General features: G+C 41.5%; 1 protein-coding gene across 5 annotated transcripts in view; it reads right to left on the reverse strand.

The window, feature by feature from the left end:
* SYTL2 (synaptotagmin like 2) overlaps positions 1-18,409 on the reverse strand; it is an 81,511-nt gene that overhangs the window by 62,452 nt on the left and 650 nt on the right. Inside the window, exon 2 of one of the 5 annotated variants that reach the window (XM_073336024.2) lies at positions 16,655-16,758. The exons of the other annotated variants lie outside the window; for them this stretch is intronic. The gene's annotated coding sequence lies outside the window, so the exon portion shown is untranslated. The remainder of the gene's footprint in view (positions 1-16,654; positions 16,759-18,409) is intronic. 5 annotated transcript variants of the gene reach the window in all.

The following is an 18,409-nucleotide window of genomic DNA, read 5'->3' on the forward strand; positions in this document are numbered from 1 at the left end:
TCTTAATTTGATTTTAAGGATTTCAGTGTAATAAGATGGCCAGATAGCACTTTACTAAGCAGGCTGGACTTCTTCATCCATCTTCCCTGAGGTTGTAATTAGTTAAAGTTATAGAAACCAGAACCTTACCTCTTCCCGGTAAAATAAAAATTCTGCAAGGCCTGAATCTCTACACAGCCCTGCTGAACTACTAGACAGAGTGCACACCTGACTATGGACAGTGCCTAGAAGCAGATGCTCACCACTCTGCAGTTACAGTCTCAGAGCTCTATCATTCCACTTTCCTTCCAGAGATTTCCTCTCCTGCAGGTAACTGCTACCGAGTAATAGTGAGTTTCTGTTAAAAAAAAACAAACAAACCCACCAAAGACAAAAAGCTCATGGAAAGATACTGCACACTCTTCCTCCAAGAATGGAGAAATGTACTTTAAAAATGTGGCTCCAGAATTCCATATTAGATGCACTGAAACAGTTGTAGTATAATTGTGTATGCCTTTTGCTGCTTGCATTAGACAGACTAGCTGATCCTCCTCCAAATAGCTTAGAAGAAAACTGATTAAAAGAATGCTGCTCTGCTGAAACATGAACCTCATCGTGCATTCAGTTTTACCTCATGTTTTTTTTACTTAGAACCTGTTCCTACTCCCACTCAAGTCAATGGCAAAAGCCTGCTTGGGCTTAAATGGTGCAGGATCCTTAAGTGCACCATTCATGACTTAACACTTGGATTAGCAATGAGAAGTGTGCTGCTTCACGTAAGAAATGGGCATGGGAAACCATTCAAGGAGTTGGATACCCGAGATCACTGAATAAGTAGTTGTAAGTAACCCAAATTATAAGTAACTTCTCTAAACACCTAAATGGTATAAATGCTGCATGACATTTGCCATGATAGCAAGTCAGTAGCTCACTGGAGACATGCTGATTACTAGCAACAACTAGAGAATACACAAGTAGTTTCCTAGAGTTGGCAAAGAACACCTGGCTGCATACACAGAAAAGATTCTGAGCCCATTCAGTGCAAGTTGGAACAAGACTGCAATCTGTTGCAGAAAACACCTCCAAACAACATTAAATACAGGAGTAAGAGGTGAAACTGTTGGCTTAGATCTATATCAAGTACCATAATTTAAAGCCAGATTTCCAAAGGCAGCAATATTTTGACACATCTGTATTTCAAATCATGCAAAATAAATAATAAATAATAATAATAATAATAGAGTTCACAAAAGACTGGCTACAAATATTAGTCCACCATGTCATAAATTCTGAAAAAGGGTAAGCTTTTCAAAAAACAAACAATCAGCTATTTAACATAGCTAAATGATTTAAGAGTTCTAGTCAAATTTTTAAATCCCTGCCACCCACATTTATGATGATTCGATTATTTCTCTTGAAATGATTAACTCAAAAACAAAAAACCAACACTTAAAAGTCTTGTGCAAATGATAGGAACAACTGATCCATGATGCAAAACTTGACACTTCCCTGAAAAATGCAAACACATCAGTGCAAGTACAGCTGTTGCATGCCGTATTTTTTCTCTCCACTCCATCTCTGTAGTTCATTAACACCAAAAATACTACAAGTCATTGAAAGAGTAACACAGTTACATCGAGTGTTGGAGTTCTCAGTGTGCATTGCACCAAGACCACTAATTGCGTGAAATATAGTTAGTTAACTCTACCATTTCTCAGGCCTAAGTATGTGGCAGGTTCAAGAGATTTCAAATGTAACTAAAAGAGTTTCCTTGTAACCTTATGATAGTTCTTAAAAAGATATAAAGACAGACCACTTTTCACATCTGTTTGTGGTGCAGAACAGAAGCAAACTCAAACACTCTGTATCAGGTTAAATGCAAGTAATGCCAGTTGACACAGGTGCTGTATTACCTCCTAAGCGTCTCTTCAGAAACTAGAAAGTTTGCTGTTATACAGAGAAACTGAACTCAGTGCTGCCAACTCAAAATTATGAGTCTCTCTGTATTTGGTGTTTTTTTCTTACAGGTCCAGCTTCTGCAGGCCTGTGAATGTGTGACAATCTCAGCTTCTGTTTAAAAAAATATTTCTAGCTCACATGGTTGCAGAGAAAACCTGAACATGTACACCAGGTGTGATTTAAAAGGCTCAGGAACCAGAAATTAAATAAAAAGACCCCAGCATTTATTTTTAAATCGTTTTTTAAAAGTTTGGCTTAAAAATCCATGAATCACAATTGGGGGGGGAGGGGCTAACTTATTATTTTTGACTGCTTTGGGGTTGACAGTACTATGGACTATGTTATTGCACAAAACTTAATTATGCCTTTTAATTCTTCATCCATGGCTCTAACTGGTTCCGAATATCGTAATTGAGTTAATTCAGTCAGAGGATCTTTGTAAACAAGTTACACCCAGACCCACTTCTTTTTTCAGCTCAGAGTTCAAGTGAAAGACTTGAATTCTGCTACCCACAGTTCCAGACCCAAAGAGATGCAGTAACCCACACACCAGTTTTAAACTTCCATATGCCATGTGTGTGTGCGCATGTGTTGGGGAGCCAGGGCAGGCAGGGAGAAAGGAGGGAGAGTAGCATTGTACCAGTTAGTACTGACAGATGCTAAGCTTGCCAGTAGGACCTGAAAATGAGGCACAAAGCCCTACAGTATGTTGCCTTGCACCCAAGTCAGCCAACCCTCCCCTTGGATGCAGGAACCGAGAAGTGTCCCTAAGCTCGTTACATTGCAAAATCATTTTTCAAATATTCCTCATGTGGTTGATCCAAGCTGCTAGCGTTTCATTTGGGGAAAGCTGCCCTCCAGCCTATGCCTTCTAATAACACAAGCAAATTGGAAGCCAATCCTACGCTTCCTGGCTGCCAGGCTTTTGGCCAGGATGCTGCTTCACAGAGCAGCCAACTCCTTCTCCTGGTATGAACAATCGCAGGCCCTGCAGATAAGCAGCTCTTGTATTTGTGCCCAGCCGATGGTGTGCTCACCTAACAGGGTCCCCTCTGGTTCTCTTATGAAAATGGGGGTTGTATTTATGCATTCGCAAGTAAAATATTTTCCTTTATGAACTACTTTGCTCCTTAAATTCCATGAAATGCCAGTGCCAGTAACCAGGATGAGCCATACCAACTCTAATGAGACTAATCAATTAAGGTGGGCTATTAGCAGGAGAAAAAAACTTTTGTAGTGATATCAGGATGGCCCATTTCAAACAGTTGACAAGAAGGTGAGAATGTAACAGTAGGGGAAAAAATTAGCATGGGGAAATAGTTTTTACTTTGTGTAATGACATTAATAAATACTTCACAAAACTGGGTACACATCAGCTGCTTATGTTATGCAGGAGGTCAGATTAGATGATCTGTTCTGGCATTAGAGCAAAGGCAACCACTCCCTTACCCCACAAACTCTGAATCTACAACTATAGGTATATAAAAATAGAGCCCAGCTATTTTTTCTGTCTAGTTTTCTTTCCCAGAGAAATTTGTGCTACAGCCCCAGATAATCCAACCACAGTGACCAAATCTTGCAGAAAAAAGAAAGACAAGAGGTGCAGATACACACATCGGAGCCACTCCAGCTGTTTCTATAGCTCTCATGCATGAGCAGTTCTCAGAATGTTTGCATTATGATAAAATCCAAATGAAGTGCTAATACAGCCTGAGTACTAACAGTGCCTTAGGTTAACACGTGTGTTTAATCAAGGGGAGCTGAAGAATTTCTTAGTAGCTATCATTTATTCCCCACTTCCCCCACCTAGTGATCTTTTCCTCATAACTCAATATTGATTTTTGGGCCAAACTGAAATAAGCCATGTAAACACATGTATACTTAAATATTTCATTCAGTTTTAGAATGTCCTAATCAAAAATTTTCCCACACACAGAACATGTACATTTCTCTGCAGTTCTGCCCAGCAGAGGTCAGTTCACAATGGCCATAATGGAGAAAAGTGTTAAGCCCTCAACAACAAGCCTTAAGTACCCTGCTCAGGTATAACAAGATGAATACTGATGTTTTAGACAAAGCTTAGCAATATAATGATATAGCTATCTTCAACCTGTTAGAACAGAAAACGATTGGTAGACCTGGGTGAATAATGGATGTTGTGGTTCTATGGAAGTTTTTTTTTTTTAAAAAAAAATTCATTTCAGGTCAAATGAAACATTTCATTTAGACCAAATAAATAAATAAATAAAATCAATGTTTTGGTTTTGACATTACTTTTATTTTAAAAAAAAAATCAGCAAATTATTAAATGAAGAGGAGTGATTTCAAACTGAAAAATACAAAGTGTTTTCTTTTTTAAAAATATGTAAATTAAACTTTTTGGGGAGAAGGCAAAGTGGGTCTGAAGTAAACAACTGATGTCTCCAAATCCGCATTCCCTACCAAAAAGACTTTTGGTCAAAAAATGTCACCCGGTTCTAGTTATTGGCCATACGGGCTGGGATTTTCAAGAACACCCATCAGTCAGCGGCAGTTAGGCCAGTGTTGAAAGAAGAAGTAGGCCAGTGGCTGGCACTTGGGAAAATTCCACTCAAACTCCTCTTCAGTATCACCTGCTTTGCTGTCTGCCTTTTAGGTTACTATTGTTCTGTATGATCAAAGTGTTCATCACATTGAGAGTTGACAGGCAAACCTATGCTGCTTTGTGTATAAAAAAGAACAACACACATGCTGTAAACTGGAGGGCAAGAGGTTAACTACTAAAACCATCAAAATGAGAAGATATTAACTGAAAACTAGAAGAGGACAACAAGGCATTTTGGTTTAAGTCCTCTGCTGAAGTTATGGCAACCTGCTATTTCTCTTACTACAGTTTGGATTTACTTGGCAGAAATGCCTAAGAACGGAGCTGGCACTACGTGTAAGCAAATTAAGCAATTGTTTAGGGCCCCAAGTAGTTCAAAGGGGCCCCATCTTCACTTTTTATTATATGTTGTATGTGTGGGGGACCCCCCCCGAAAATATTCCTGCTTAAGGACCCCAGCGGACTAGCACCACCTCTGCCTAACCATGTCACTTTCTAGACCTATTTAAGAGAATATCATCATTAAGCTACTGATTTTATGGAGGTGATTTATGAACCTGTCCATTTCAGAGATTAAAAAAAACAAACGAACAGAAGAAAGGACATTATAATTACACATTTCCCTAAACCATTCTTTGGCAAAAGGATTGTAACTTCTTAGACATGCACAGTTAATTGTTAACAAAGTAACGGAAACTTACGTCAAAGCTAGCATCTCAACAATCAGTAAAAATTCCAATTATAAAGAGATCTATGACGCAATTGGTGATGAGAAGCAATATGTTGAGTCCTAGAACATGAGATGATAGAATCTTGCTAATTTGTAATAATTCACATTACCAAAGACCATTAAAAAACCCAGCAATATTGCATCACAAGGCATATTTTTTTATATTCTACACACACACATACACACCTTATAGATCTTAGGCCTTCATCCCATAGACACTTACATGTGAGAAATGTTATGCATAAGTAATCCCATTTATTTCAATAAAACTACTTGTTTGTGTGTTGCAGGCAGTGAAGCAACCACTCCTTGATGTCCAAGTCATCAAATGTCCGTTTTGCTGTTACCTTCCGAAGGGTGAAGATTTAACCTCTATTAATTCAAGACCCTACTACACTTCTCTGGCACCAAATATTTGCGAAGTGCAGCAAGACTGATGTACATACGAGAGTTTTCAGGTTTCTGATTAGCAAAGCGAGAGCAAGCAAGTTTCCACTGTAAATATTTAAATTCAGTCTTTATCTACTCTGCTCGTATTCCTCCCTCCCCAGAGTAGTTCAGCTGTGTGTAATTATGAACCCTGGTCCCATACAAAAGTAGTTTATCGATACTTTCTTGTTTTGAGTAATAAATGTGCACTTTATAAATCTAAATAAGTAAACAGAAAACTAGTCAATTCTAGACTGAGGGTAGCTTCAAGATTTATAAGCCTGTAGTCTTAAAGCAGAACAGATCTTTTTAGTAACTGCATTACCTAAAACCGTTCCAATTAGGGACTGTGCCAGGACGATGTTCAGTTTCAAGGATCAGTTACATTTCAAACCATAGGCAGCAATTGGGACTTTCCTTGGCAACTGTAGTAATAGCTGTACCACCTAGACATTGTCAAGTATCAGAGGGGCAGCCGCGTTTGCCGCTTTTACAGATCCAGACTAAGAGTCCTGTGGCACCTTATAGACTAACAGATGTATTGGAGCATAAGGGTATTCACCCATGAAAGCTTATGTTCCAATACGTCTGTTAGTCTACCAAGGTGCCACAGGACTCTTTGCCACTTTTACCTAGATATTGTATCCAAGGAGGCTCCCAGTTTGTTTTTAGGGAAAGTCTGCTTCTTATTTCTCTGGATCGATTTCTTCACCCTTGATTTAAGCTACAATATCCCAACCGTGCAATACAGGTTATTCAAGATATTATCACTGTAGGTATAGTGGGCATAATTGCAGTAACTGTAGATATGGGGATACCTGTACCTCTCCCTGAGGACACCAGATACAAGGTAAAATAGGAACAGCTGAACCAGTTGACACAAACAAACAATCAGCATGAAACTTCATTAGAAAGAAGTGGGGAAAAGCAGATAACTAGGTTTTTCAAAGAAATCGTATTTTTGCCTGTGCAATTCTTGATTCCAGGCAAAAGCAGAATAAGACTGCTGTTCTTTTTAGATTACTGGGCTTTAGAAAAGAGAAAAACCAGTTATGTCACAAAAGCCTGTTCATGATATTTGCAGCCTACAGTCTTTGTTCTGAGAGGTTCAGATTATTTATATTATGGTAGACCACAACCAAGATGGGCCCCATTGTATTAGGTGCTGTACAACAGTGGTTCTCAAAGCCGGTCCGCTGCTTGTTCAGGGAAAGCCCCTGGCAGGCCGGACCGGTTTGTTTATCTGCTGCATCCGCAGGTTTGGCTGATCACAGCTCCCACTGGCCGCAGTTTGCCGCTCCAGGCCAAGAGGGGCTGTGGGAAGGGCGGCCAGCATGTCCTTTGGCCCGCGCCACTTCCTGCAGCCCCCATTGGCCTGGAGCGGTGAACCGCAGCCAGTGGGAGCTGCAATCGGCTGAACCTGTGGAGACGACTGGTAAACAAACCAGTCCAGCCCGCCAGGGGCTTTCCCTGAACAAGCGGTGGACCGGCTTTGAGAACCACTGCTGTACCACACACATACCCTAACTTGGCAGTCCTTGCAAGAATACTTAGAATCTAGAAGGTTAGCATGACAAATACGGCAATTTCCTGTAATATGCTGAACAAACCTTACTGAATTATGTTTAAGTATTTTAGAAGTTCATTGTACTAAAAATGCAAATGTTTGTGGATTATTGTGCATACACATTGCATGTAACTTCTTTAAAGGGGGAGAACTGACTAATGTAAACCCTGGGAAGTTGTATGACCTCCACAGGACTAGTTGAAATAATGTGAACTTTTAAAGTGAAGTGGGTTTCCTAGGAAATTTCTTAGGTTTATGCAAATGTAAAGCCTCTGGTTATGCAAAAACTCAGCCTTCTGAAGCTCTGCCATAAGGTGGGGACCTGCTGATCACCTGAGGACAGATCAAAGACCCAGACCATATAAAGAAGTGACTCAGTCCTTCAAACTACACCAATGGGTTGGTAACAAGTTGAGAACCATCTTGGCTCAGAACAAGCACACCCAGGAAACTGTTACCTGCCAGAGCCCTTGTTGAGCTGGGGTGATCTCTGGTCAGCTTATTAACATGCTTGTAGGTTTTCAATATTTGTGTCTGTAATGCTTTCACCTCAAGAATACATGTGCTTCCTTAACAAGTGCTGGGGGACAACTTAACTGTGGGCAATTACGCTGCTAATAGCTTCTGAGGAAGGAAGGCAAAGCAGGCCTGCTGAGGCAGTCTGTCTTGCTGGGGAATTCATAGTGTAGGCAGGGAATTGTGCAGCCTGGAAATACCCTTGTCAGGAGTGGGAGAAACACACGTCTCGGTCCACAAGAGGTGATGGATAGCGAGCCAGAAACCTGAGAGTGGGTGCCCTTTCTAGACCATAGAGGGGAAATATAGGTGAAGTTGCCCTAAACTATGACAACTGGCATAAATACACATGTAAACTTACAGATGCTTGATACTTACGTGTATCTGATTTGTTGACATTTATCCATTATTACTGCAAAATAATCAATACTTCATGATGTTCTATAAAGTGTAAAATTGCAGTGCAATATAAAAAATGAGTAACAATTATACAGAATTCTGTGCCATAAATAGGAGATACAAGAGATGCGAGTTTATTAAAATAAAGACAATGGCGGATAGAAACAAACCAAGCAATGATCTAGAGAGTATCTCAATTGCTCACCAGATACTACAGTAAAACATACTGTAGGAAAAGAATCACCATTAAAGACACAGTTCTACAGCGCTTCTGTGCTTGCAGAATCATGTGTCTGCTAAGCTCAATGCAGATATGTGAACTGTTAGATAGAAGATAGTAGTCTGGGAAACTTATTTGCATACAAACCACATGCTATGTGGAGAACACATAGTATTCTAAAGAGCTACTGCTTCACCCTAAAGTTCTTGATCCTTTCCTAAGAAAGCTGGTTAGCATAGATTTTCTAATTCTGTATAGGTCCTTATACCACAATATCGGAGTGCATTCCCATCGTGCATTAAGCGATTTTACTAACATTGTCACATGCAGGTTGTTCCATCTCATTCCATTCCTTATGGGAGAGTTGTGTGTGCAATGTAGTGTTTTGGTTTAATTTGGTTAGTGGGTTTGGGGTTTTTTTATATGCACTTGCTCTGTGTTAAAGAAGGCAGGTTGAAGAAACGCATCTTGGAACAGAAAGTGGCAAGGGTTCTGATGGTCCTTGGTTTCGGAGGGAGTTCATTCCACAGGCATGGACCAGCCACTGAGAAAGTTCCATCTCCTGCACAGATAAATGTTTCCAAAGGAGTGGAGTCATCAATCACAATCTTCATCCCAAACCATTAGGTGTTTCAGCTATCCTGGACCCAGGCCACTGAGTACCTTGAAGATGGTGACCAAGACCTTGAACTTGACTCTATATTCTATGGAAATACATGGGAGGACCAGTCTGATTCACTCATGGTAGCCAGGGTAGGTGAGAAGACATGCTGTAGGGTTCTGTACTAGTTGGAATTTCTTCAGGGCTGATGGCTTCATGCCGAACTCCCATTAAATTTCCCATAGCAACAGCCAGCCCATAAGAGCCTAGAAATGGCCATAGAAAAAGTTCTCAGGGCTAACAGATTGTTTAAGACCTGGCAAACAAGAATCCAGCTGGGAAAAGATTAAGGATTTGAGGGGCTGGCAGGAAATCTAACAACTCCATTTTAGTGTTGTTTCAGCTGAAGTTTCCTTGCATATCACATATATATATATATATATATACACACACACACACACACGCACGCTCAGAAATAATTAATTAATTATTAATTGGCCTGCAACAGCAGCAAAAAGACTGCAACCTCCTGTTCACACACTACAAGCAGCATCTGAGTTATCACAATAAGAGGCAGGAAATGAAGAGCTGAAGATAGCTCACAAGGATGTGCTGTGAAGATAGGGTAGAGCATCCTATGTTGTATCACCATGATCTGTGCTTCCCCTGACAGAGGGCCATACTCGCTCCAAAAGCTGCACACAACAGGGTAGCAGAATCACACAGGTTCAGCCTTCCATTTTCAGTTTCCCATACTTCCCACCCCCCATTTATCCCAGCATTAAAGTCAGAGACAAACTTCACAAAACTCAATTTAAGACACCACTGCCCTAACCCTCCACCCCCTCGGTCTGTTTATTATTAAAAAAAATTATTGAGACACTTGTGAAAATTTCAAAGCAAGTTAATTTCCTGACAGATGACATCTCCTGAGCCATTATGGTCATAATGTGTGTAGGGTGTGACCACGGGTGCATTCGGTCACACCGTGGCAGATGATAAAATACATATCTAGGTCTTGGGTGAGTCAGGCCCATTGAGTAGTGCTATAGTTACCCTATGCCATGGTGTCACCTCATCACTGTTACCTTGCTGCTGGTTGTTAAACCTACTTATTGCCTCTTTAAATTAGAATGTAAGCACTTACAGACAGGGACTGTGTCTAATTATATATTTGTACAGCACCCAACGAAACAGAGGTACCAGTCACGATCAGGACTGTTGGTCACGATTACAACATATTAAAGAAAAATAACACAGCGTGTGGGCTGCTGGCCAGTCTCAGCAGCCCATGGAAGACTCACTGCCATGCCTGTAATTTTTCAGGCCCCTTTCCTCCAGGGCACTGTTTTATTAATTCAAACAAAACCTCACAAAGTAATAAAGCTCACAACCCAAAGTAGGCTACCAAGACCCAGAGGCCTTTCACTCTGCTCCCCTCTTCTGCTCCAGGGCTAGTCACAGGAGCCAACCTCCATCCTGCAGCCCCCTTTCAACTGAGCCCTCTCATCCCTTCATAGGGAACATCTGACCCCTTCCCAGTTGCGTCTGATAATGGAACTGGCTGACCCTTAAACCCACCCTAATTCTGCCCAAGGAGAGGCCTGGATGGTACACCAAGCAATGCTGATCCAAAATCATCCTAAAGGGTTGCTATTGCACAACCAATGGAAGACCATGTGAAAAATTTAGGTGGAAATGCAAAACACAGGAAAGTGAAACTCACTGAAGTTCATGTAACTCAGAGTTACATGATGCCAGCCTCATTTCTCTCTCTTCCCCCTCCTGTTAGAGTGCCATCTATTTACATTTTCTTGGAAGGCCTTGTGACTATTACTCTTTTCCCTCCAATAGCCTTCTAGTACAGCCAGCCTGCTCTTCCCACCCTGGACACATAGCAGCAAATCGATCTGCTGTTCCCCCTCCACCAAAAGGGAGGCACTTCAGATGAGTGGGGTTGCTTGCTAACCCCATTCCTTCCGTTTTTCTCACCCCACCCCTCCCATCTTCAGCAGCAGGACCATGAAATGTTCCTTCAGTCCTGCTATTGGCCATACAGCTAGCTCTTACCCAGTTCTATGGCCTGAGATTCCTTAGTGAGTAGACCTGCCCACACCTTGAAAAACAAATCCTGATGAGCTCGACCAAGCAGGATTCATACAACCATGATCACTGACTCCACCATACTTACAGCCCCAATCAGAGATAACTTATGCATTTAGCTTAGGTTTCCCCTATGAGTTCTGGAGTCCGCAGGAATGAGAATAGATCAGTCTGAGAAAGGCCCTCCCAAAATTATAGGAACAAAAATAGACCAGCCTCTAATTTTTTCTGCTCTCTTATAATTTCAACAGGCAACTAACCCTATATTTTTTGTGCTTTTAATTAAAAAAAAAATTGCTACCAGACTCTGGTAGCTATTGCCAGAGTTTATCCTGAGCAAATTACAGTCAAATTATGTGGCTTCTGAAATACATCACTTTACAAAGTGGGAATGCTGAAAGAAGTGCCTCCCCCCGCCCCCCATTAACTAATATGTAGGCTCATTTCTACTTGCACTGTGGAGTCAGTCTGGTAGTTACATGAGTCAAGAACAGCAACATGCAGAACAAAGAAAGCAGCTAGTTATCAAGAAATTTTCATCAGAGGCACTGGGAAGTGAGACATTTCCTGGTTTTTTGTTTTCTATTTTAAACACTTTTTTATGTACTGGTGATTGTTCAGCTAAAGTTTACCTAGCCCCTGGGAGCCAGAGTAGAAAAACAAGCAGATCCACAACATCTCATACAGTGGAACCTTCTAATAAAAGGGTGTTTTTGTGCGGGTTTGACAATGTTACCCTCCAATACTATAGACCTGGTATTAAAGATCCCAGAAACATGTTTATATTAGGGCACCCACCAATGCTAACGCAGTTCTACGGAACCAGCAGCAGTTTCTTCCTGAGTTTCCCAGTGCAGATGCAGGCTTGGAGGACAGATTTGAAGATCTCTCCAGTAGGTGGTAATTACTGCAGTCCAAGAGGATTATCAGTGTGGAATCCACTAGAGTGAAATGAAGATTCGCTACAAAGACTTGTCCACACAACGGAAAATTTTGCAGACTTCCCATCACTGCTAATGTAACCCCCAAATCTACATATGTTGTGTATCCCCCACCCCTGTGCCTCCACAGAGGAATATGCCTATTACGGCCCAAAGCTAGAGAGTCTGGCTCTTCAGATCATGCTGCAGAAACTCATGTTTTCAGCTCTGGAGGTCCCTGGTTCAACCCAGGTTCAACCCTGCTGTCATACTACCTTTACTTCAGCACCACGGGTGGTGAATGAGATTCCCACTGTCCCTACCTGCTATCTAACAAAACCACAGCCAAGGGAATGAGCTTGGCAGAATTAGGGGCGAAAGATGACCCTGTTGAGCTTGAGTCTAGTCCGGCACTGTGAAGAGACACATGAGGTGCAGAATAAGTGGGAGGCCTCTGGGAGGCTGCCGGTGAAATACCACCACTGGTGTTAGCAACATCAGAAGCCCTAGTGTAGATGGTTGCTGGCTCGTGTCTTTAGACCTGCTGTAAGAAGAGTTAACTGACAGAATTTATAACACTGGTGGCAACAGTTGCCTTACGTACACGTGGGCTCACAACACAGCTGACACTCATGGAGCTGAGCCAATGTTAGCAACTCTAAGAAACCATTGCCAAGGTTTCGCTAGCATTTAGAAGCTGTTAAAATGCAGCCTGCAGCCCTCTCGAGGTAACATATATAAGGAGATACACCATTGCAAGCCTACTGCTCTGATTCTCTGTTGTCCTGCACCTGATGGTGACATTTATACCCATGCAAGTTGAGTGCAAAACACTATCAAATCAGAACGGTAGCATTTTATACCCAGTTTGCTGTGACTGTATGAAGGGTCTGATTCTCCATTGCCTTGCATCTGAAGTCTCTATAGTCCACACACTGCATTCAGCAGAGGGACAGAGTGATTTTGCGTGAGGCATAGTACTAAGCTGAGATCATGCACTATGTTGCCAAAGGCCAGTGTGTCATTATCATGCATGTTTAATTGGGTAGGAGGCACAGTGTGGCTAGCCAGATCATCCCTTACCATCCCATTTTAGCTTTTTGTTATAGCCACCCTGATTTGCAAGCATAGCCGCTGCTTTTGTTATTGACACTATAGCTCTGCTGTAACTGATGGCTACTCCATGCAAATAGCCCAGGGACTGAACCAAAAGTTCTCTGTCTATTCTTTCCGACATGATGGCTCTGAGCAACTGGAGACCCCTTTTTTAAATGCTTTTTGAAACAAAATATACATACACATTTATAGAGTAAAAGTCAGGGTACCATTTAGGCTTTGGGCAAGATCTCAGGGTTGCAAAGTTTGGGCATCCCTTTTATGCTCTGTATAGCGTATAAGTGAATTGAGCCTTCAATGCTGGTGCTTCAAGCACACACCTATTCCAACAGCAGGACTCTACTTAGAATCAAGTTAGCTGTTGAGACAGGGTGCCAAAAGCACAAACAGGGTGATAGTCTTCAATGTTCCAGCAGTGATACAGACAACAGTGGGACAGGGATGGGAAATAGTACTTCAATTTAGATCATGAGTCAAATCAGCACTTCAAAATGCACATAGTTTGAAAAACAATACTGTGAAATGTAGGCCTCATCCAGTCTTGAACAGAAATTTACCTTGGGGTTTCCAACAAAACAATCAGAAATTTAAAAAGTTAAATAGAACTGTGTCAGCCACAATCCCTTTGACGGAGAAATCAGCATTGATGCATATGGCACATTTACCTTCATGATTTGATATTTCACTAGCTAGTGGATTCACCCTGGCCTGGCGCAAAAATTGAAAACTAGCTGCAGCACCAGTCCCCCTTAGTTGTGATTTCAGATACCGAGAATAACATGAAGTCAGTCAACTGTGAAAATGTCACTCTCAGTAGCAGATTGTTTGAGTTTTGCATGATATCGCACAGCTCAGCAACACAGGTGTTAGTCTGAATTATCCTCTCCATGTTTCAAATAATTGAGTTCTCTGAAACAGGTGCTCAGTTTTAAAACCCACTTTTGAAGAAAATAAGCCATTTACTTTTAACAAGGTGGGGTGGGTGGAAATGGGAGAGAGAATTGTAGGCACTTTTAAAATCTGTTTTCCTGATACTGCAGGACTAAAACATTTATCTAACCCAGTAGTTCTCAAACTTCCTGATCTAGCATAACATCTAAAATTCAGACTACTTGGCATGCCACCTTCAGAATTACAGTAAGTGTAGTTATAATGGATTCTTATTCTGATAAGCCAGGTTGCACACCACCGATCGTGTCCCACAAGCAAATGTGGGTACATGGTTTGAGAAACTCCCAATTTAATCTGAATATACGAATATAAAGCCTACTCCAGCTTCCAATTAAGTCAATAGCAGATCTTCCAAAGGCTTTAATGACGACAACATTGAGTCCATAGTGTTTGAAATCTTTTCAAAGTTCAATACCGGGTGGTGGGGAATTTAGTTAGGTTGTTGCAGGGGAGGGAGCCTAAGTCTAGTAGTTAGAGCAGAGGTGGGCAAGCTATGGCCCGCGGGACCATCCTGCCCAGTCCTTGAGCTCCCGTCTAGGGAGGCTAGTCCCCGGTCCCTCCCCTCTGCCCCCCCTTCCTCGCAGCCTCAGCGCGCTGTGCTGCCGGCGCTCTGGCTCGCTGCTCCTGCCGGGCGTGGCGGCGGCGTGGCTGCGAGCTTCTGCCGCTCTGAGCGGCCTGTTAAGGGGGCGGAGAGGCATTGGATAAGGGGCAGGGGTTCAGGGGGGCAATCAGGAGACAGGGGGTGGTTGGATGGGGTGGAGGTTGGGGGGGCAGTCAGGGGATGGGGAGCAGGGGGTTGGATAGGAGATGGGGTCCCGAGGGCCGGGGGTGTGGTCCCGGGGGGCAGTTAGGGGACAAGGAGCAGGGTTGGGTCAGGGGTTCTGAGGGGGGCAATCAGGGGGCAGGAAGTTGGAAGGGTGGAGTCCAGGCTGTTTGGGGAGGCACAGCCTTCCCTACCTGGCCCTCCATAAAGTTTCACAACCCCGATGTGGCTCTCGGGCCAAAAAGTTTGCCCACCCCTGGGTTAGAGGGAAAGGAAGTCAGCAGAGGCAGGGGCAGAACTGGACATCTCATTACATATTCTGTGCATATTTACAGTTTAAGGAGTACAACTTGGCTCAGAACTTTTGGAAATATTCATTTCTGTAAAGTGCTTATGATTCTTTGCTAAAATGCTATAAAAGCAGAGAAATTTCTTCCAGCACTCTTTATTGCTTTTGGGATGGCAAAAGGAAGAACAGCATCAAATTACAAAGACAAAGCAAACCATATATTTACAACGAGGTGAGAATCCAGCAGAGCTAGGTTGCTGTACCTGGGTGAAACCAGATGACTCCCTACCACAGGAATGAAGTGCTGAATAACTCTGCTAAAAACCAATACCATCAGCCAATCCTCTGAATCACCAATAAACCAAGTAACTGGAAACCAACCTCAACCCATTGCAGCAAAACCCATGTTATGTCCTAGGCATGCAATGATGTCGAAACATCCTAACACCTGAAGACAGGATCTAGGTGCCTCATTAAATTGATTTGGTATTAAACTACAGTAAAACTTTCCAACCTTCTGTGCAACAGCCAGTGAGCTTTGATCATGAGAAAGTAAACTATTGCCTTAGAAGCTTGGATAGCACGCAGCATCTGAACTGATGACCACCACCTGACTAAGAACAGCACTTCTTTATTACAACAGCTAACGATAGGTTTCATTAGTAGAAGTCATCAGTGCCAACTAGAAAGGGAAATAAAATTATAATATATAAGAAAACATTTCCTTCATTGAGTATTTAAGCATTATTTTTATATTTCCCTTCAGATAATGGATGCCTGTTGGGGCTTTATTTTAAGTCTTATTCAGAAGAATGTATCTGATACGTTTACAGAAGAAAGAAGTGTTCTATCGAGCATGGACAAGCCAGATTCCTTTTGGTCATGAGCGCAGGAAATTTGATAGAGGGCAGAAAACAATGAATTCTTTTGAGTTTTTATCCTGTTTAGTTTCTTGATTAATCTCCGTTACTAACTGTTGCAGTTTGTATTCCACATTCTGTGCTAGAGAAAAATCTTTGGTCCCAAGTACTAACCTGGAACCATATTTGTATCTTATATTAGGAAACTGGCAAGTCCTACGTTGCAGGACAAAATTAATTTGGTACAGAACAGTGATCTGTCTGGTATCTGGACACTGGCCATGCCAACATCTTATGCTTCAGAGGAAAGAAAGCCTCTTTTTAGGAAACAATGAGAAGTATGACACCGTTAGATCTAACGGTGCTGTTTCCTGTGTCTTAGTCTGGGCAATGAGAACAGAATGATCAGTTCCACTCTCTTTATAATCAAGTACACTTTCAGGTTTTAAATGCTGCAATTATTGCCATGGATGCCAGAGGACTGTTTCCTTAACAACTTTTCCAATGACATTGTCTAAATATTAATGGCAGTGTTTTTGTTGGCTTTTTTGATTTTTTAAAAATAAAGTAACTGCGTTTGTTATTTAACTCTAAATTTAGTATCCTTTTAAACCTCTGTTTTAGTTTCTCCCACTTCTTTACAATGGGCTTAGTGCCTACCTACCTACCTGACAGGGGTGCCACAAAGTTTAAAATCACCATTGCTGCAATGTGACCTGCGTTGACAGACCCTTTCAGCCATATACATTAGATTTCACGATCAGGCCAAAGTCTGTAATGTACAGAAGACAAAAAGTGTGATATAGGAATAATTCAGCTCTCATTGTTTCGACTAAGGATTTAAGATTTCCCTTTCAGAAACTAATGACCCTTATGAAAATCCTATATAATTCAAAACCGTTCTACAGACATTCAATTCCATTCTATTTAAGCTCTTATACCACCATCCTTATCAGCCCAATAGCCAAGCCCCTTCCAGTAGTGCAATAAGTGATAAAATTAACTTCTAAAAACATATAATACTTAAAAGAGAATGAGATCCTTTAAAGTAGGCTGGTTAATAAATCCTATAGAATCATTATTGTCTACTAAGTTCTGGTAGACTTTTCCCACAGTGGAAAGCATATTTCAACTCCCAATTAGTTATCTAGCTTGGTTTACAGGAGAGTTAGCGTATATAATGTAGAGCATTTCTGTTTACTTTTTGTTAACAGCCAGCTTGATAGAACACATACAAATAAATTGGTTAATCTCTAAGGTGCCACAAGTACTCCTTTTCTTTTTGCGAATACAGACTAACACGGCTGCTACTCTGAAACCATACAAATAATTAATGTTTGAATGTACAGTGTGGCTTTTGTATTAAAGATATCTTCGAGTTTATAAGCAATCTCAGCAATTACCAAGTTAGCATTCAGTACAAGAGACTTTCAGAGCAATTATGAAACCATTCAGTTGCTCACTGTTCCCCCTTCATTCACAGAAAGCTAAGCAAATTAGACTATATTTGCATGCCATTAGTTTTGTGGTTTTACATTGGTTCAGAATTACCAGGAATGGGTGGTTTTAGTGCAATTTTTATTACTGAGTCACTAGGTTAGCGAAATAAACCCTGTTTTTAGACTAGGATAACGGGGTACCTTGAAGGAAGTCAGCTGTAAAGAGCTAAACTCCCACAACCTGGATATTTTGACCATCAAATGCAAAGGTTCAGAGCATGGTAAGTCGTTTCTGGACACGCTCAACATGTCATAGCCAGAATAGCAAACTCTTTTCACCTTGACACAGCAGAAAGAAGCTGGCCACTGCACAAAAGGATGCTCACCTTTACTGGACACTTGAAATAACTCCTTCACCACATAGCAGTACCCATGTTTCTAGCTCAATACTTTTAATTAAGTATATTAATTATTTCTGTCTCCAGCACCTTGATTGCGTTTATACTTCTGTCAGTCTTTAGTTTCTCCTACCCTACAGGAGATCTGTTTGTTTTGCATATGCAGAACACACAGCTTCAGAGTTTAACTACTAGATTGATAAGAGGTTATATAGTGATAAATAGCCACAATACTGTAGCTCTTTCACTAGCTAGACGTCTTACCACACCCCCATTAATATCTATCGAAGAAAAATAAATATTTGCCAAACCATATGAACATATCTGACAACATTTAGCACCTGTATAGGTAATAAAGAGAGGAACAGCATGGAAGCATTGTTTTTTCTCTCTCTCTCTTCTGGCTGTATCAGCTCTGTGCCAAGAGGAAACACAAACGTGCTCTTGTGTCTACAATACTCAAGACACCCCCGAATTGCGCGTTAGGGCTCAGCTGAGTGGATCACCTTCTTCCATACAAACACATTAGCTTCTGCAACCACCTACCGGGCAATTTAAGGAGAGTGTAGCTCAGAAAACTGGGTAG

This window comes from Lepidochelys kempii, chromosome 1, assembly GCF_965140285.1.
Source record: "Lepidochelys kempii isolate rLepKem1 chromosome 1, rLepKem1.hap1, whole genome shotgun sequence".
Taxonomy (NCBI): Eukaryota; Metazoa; Chordata; order Testudines; family Cheloniidae; genus Lepidochelys; species Lepidochelys kempii.